Source organism: Alexandromys fortis, unplaced genomic scaffold (assembly GCF_014885135.2).
Source record: "Alexandromys fortis isolate MF-2015 unplaced genomic scaffold, M_Fortis_MF-2015_v1.1 scaffold_25, whole genome shotgun sequence".
Classification (NCBI taxonomy): Eukaryota; Metazoa; Chordata; class Mammalia; order Rodentia; family Cricetidae; genus Alexandromys; species Alexandromys fortis.
The window spans coordinates 11,028,507-11,032,080 of record NW_026067904.1 but is presented as its reverse complement, the minus strand read 5'-3'; the positions used below and the strand labels follow the sequence as shown (position 1 = coordinate 11,032,080).

General features: G+C 54.3%; 1 protein-coding gene across 2 annotated transcripts in view; it reads left to right on the top strand.

Annotated features, from left to right (window-relative positions):
* Positions 1–598: 598 nt before the first annotated feature.
* Galnt1 (polypeptide N-acetylgalactosaminyltransferase 1) overlaps positions 599–3,574 on the top strand; it is a 76,305-nt gene continuing 73,329 nt past the window's right edge. The window contains exon 1 of one of the 2 annotated variants that reach the window (XM_050134996.1): positions 599–721. The gene's annotated coding sequence lies outside the window, so the exon portion shown is untranslated. The remainder of the gene's footprint in view (positions 722–3,574) is intronic. The other variant, XM_050134995.1, reaches the window with a different exon arrangement.

Below are 3,574 nucleotides of genomic sequence, written 5' to 3'. Positions count from 1 at the left end.
TTCAGTCGCCGGCGCCGGGCTCGCCCGAACCACTCATCCCGCCACAGGTGGCTCCGCATCAGGCGTGGCCTCGTGCGGCGCCCCGGGCCTGAACGCAGCGACAGGCGCCTTCGATTTCGGCCGCCCGCGACTGGCTGGCTCCCCGAGCTTTACTTGCCGCCGCCGTCTTTGTCCGGACACAGGTGGGGCCACCTATCTGCCCGAGGCCCCGGCCGCGACACCCCGATTCCGCGCCTCGGGGCGGGCGGGACAGGAAGCGACGGCCGCGGCGACACGCCGGAACCAACCGCGGCCGGGGCCAGGGGCGCAGCCGGCGGCGGCCGAGGGGCGCCTGCCGCGGGGGAGGGGTCGGGCATCCGGTGAGCGCGGCCCCCGCCTCCCCCGCGCAGCCGCAGCGGCCCGCGAGGGCTGCGCCCGAGCGGTCTGGCGCGCGCGCCCCGCGCTGACCGAGACGCCGGGGCGAGCGCCGGCCGCAGCTGCATGAGGCTCGGCGGGAACTAGCGCGCCGAGCCCGCGAGGCCCGGCGCCGAGGCTGGGGGGCGGGCGCGGCGGAGGCGGAGCTCGGGCCGGGCCCGCCCGCCCGCGGGGGCGCCGCCGGCAGAGGCCGTGGAGGCGGCGCGGCGGACGGCGGCCCGAGAGGAGCGCCCGCGCTGCGGCCCGCGGGAGCGCGCCGCCACCGCCCGCGCCGGCCTGAGAAGCGCCCGCCGCCGCGCGGGCCGAGGTGAGTGAGTGCGCGGCAGGCCGGCCGGTGGCGCGGGAACGGGGCGAGGCGGAGGCTCCGGCGCGCCTGCATCCTCGGCCCTTTGTGGTCGCGCGGCCGGCCGGGAAGCGGGGTCCGGCGGCGGGGAGTCCCGGGTTGCCCGGCGCGCGGCGTCTCCCTCTGCCGGGCGACCGCGCAGAGCTGCGAGTTGACGTCCTAGTTTGACATTGAGTTAGAAACCGTTTTTCTTCGGAAGACGGAAGTTTAGTTTTATTGACAGAGGTAGGGCTAAACATGGCTCCTGGCTTCGGCCGAGTGGGACTTGCTGCCGCGGTGCCGGGCCGACCCCGGCGGGTCCGGAGCGACGGGGGAGGGCGCGCAGGCCGGGGCCGAGGTCTGTGCCCGGGAAATAGCGGGCTCCGGGCAGTGGGAATGAATGAAGGAGAGAGGCCACTCACCCGCAGCACAATGCCGTGAGAGACCGGCCAGGAATCGGGATGACTTGCCTCGTCACTGCCTCTCACCTAGTCAGCCTTGCCGAGAGGACCCCCTCCGGCCCCCACCAAATTTATGACCTTGGCTTTATTTCAAAGCCACTGACACCAAACTCGCTTGGCATTTCTGGTACATGCGGGCAGAAGTCAGAATAGTCTTCGTGATCTTGAATTGTTTCTGGAGGACAGATAATGTCACCTAAACCGCACTTTGTGTTTAATAGTAAGTAGTACGTTTCTTTCTAATCTTACCAAGAACTCCAAGAAGTAGCAGATCTTGTGCTAGTTTTCATAGATGGAGATGAGGCCCCAAGAAGTTCAAGTTTCCAGGTCACACGCCACGCTGCAGAGTTGAGTCAGACCTAGGGGACTTTGTGCTTAAGTGCCCTTTCCTTCGGGTCTGTGCCTGGCCCAAGGTTGTCCTTTAGGGGTAGCCATGACCACATGTGGTTACCTAAATTTAAAAAGTTCAGCGCCTCACTCGGTAGCCACATTTCAAGGGTTCATGAGCCAAGTGTGCAGCAATTGAATAGTGCTAGTCTTGACCGTCCATCCATTTACTTACCTGGTAAATATTTATTGAGTGAGTGTTAGGGCTTGGGAATGCTGTGGTGTATGAGAGACAGAGTTCGGGAGCTTGCATTTTACAGGACAGTTTGAAGGTCTTCCCGTGGTACCTCAGAGCCTTGGTAATTCTTTCAAATGTGGTTCGTGAACTAGAAATATCTTCATTAACTGGAGAGTCTCAAAGAAATTCTTCAGACACCCATCCACGTCGACCGAATTAGTATCTGTTTTAACAGAATTCCTGGTTGTGTGTGGTTTGAAACCTGAGGAGCCTTTATTGAAAAGTCAGTGATAAATGGGTTTAGAGAATGTTTCTTGGTTTGTTTGGTACCTGTTTTATTTCATTACTATTTTTTAAAATACGTATGGATGTTTTGCCTGCATGTATGCCCAGAAGAAGGGTTCAGATCCCTTGGAATTGGAGTTACAGATACTTGTGAACTGCCAAGTGGGTGCTGGAAAAGGAGCCTGCGTTGTCTGGAAGAGCAGACAGTGCTCTGTACCACCAAGTTCTCTCTCTGGCTCCATTTGTGTTAAGCAACAGACTGTATGGCTTTTGGGAGCGCTCATCACTTGTGCAAATGTTAAGTGTCTTCCTCAGTGGAGTTTATAAACTTAGCGAAAGCAGAGATTGTTGTAGCTTTCTCCCCTAGCCATGTGTTCCTGTAGACTTTACAGCCCTTGATAAGTTATAGACACCCAGTAACTGTGCGCTGAGTAAATGAATGAGCCGCCCAACTGGGTGAGACTGGTTGTCAGTGGCTCCTGGTGAGACCATGAGGCAGAGTTAAAATGAAGGTGTTTGTAGGCTCTCTTCTGGGAATTCCAGCTACCTGGATGGAGTTTTGCTCCTGACATGGTTTACTGACCTTCCCTTCCTACTCTCCTGTTTCTTTTTCTGTGTTGAGACAGGGTCTCTCTCTGTGACCTAGGCTAGCCTCAGCTCACACAAGTCTTCAGCCTCACCTCTCCAAAGGAAGGGATTATAAACTTGAGCCAACAACAGGCCTGGTGTGTGTCGTGTGTGTGTGTGTGTGTGTGTGTGTGTGTGTATTTTGCTACAAGTTCTCACTATGCAGCCCCCTTGTTGAAATGGTGTATCTCATTGACCTCTAACTTGGTGATACTCTTGCGTTAGTCTACCAAGTACAGGGTTTATATGGCCAGTAGGTCTGTCTGTCTCTCTTTAGTAACATGAAATTATATTAATAAATTCACATTTTAATCATATGTTAGTACCTATTGTGTGTGTGTTTTAAATATTTATTTGTGTTTATGTGTATTGGTGTTTTGTTTGTATGTATGTCTGTGCACCTTGTGCATGCAGTGCCAGTAGAGACCAGAAGAAGGCATTAGATCCCTTGGGACTGGAGTTACCATTTGGTGCTGGAAATTGAACTCAGGTCCTTCAAAAAAGAAACCAGTTCTCCTAACTGCTGAGCCATCTCTCTAGCCCTTCATAAGGTGTTTTTTAAAAAGCTAAATTTGGACTTAGCATTAATTTTCCATTAATATGGTCCTTTGCTCCAAAATCTAATCCAAGATGCTACATTATATTTAAGCAGCATGTCGCCTAGTCTTTGGTATGCGACATTTTTCTGAAACCTGTCTTGTTTTTCATAAGTTTGGCCTGGTGGAATGCTGGCTTTTTCTTTTTTGCTGTGTTTGTTTTCTTTTTTTTTTTTTTTTTAATAGTTATTTATTATGTATACAATATTCTGTCTGTGTGTATGTCTGCAGGCCAGAAGAGGGCATCAGACCTCATTCCAGATGGTTGTGAGCCACCATGTGGTTGCCGGGAATTGAACTCAGG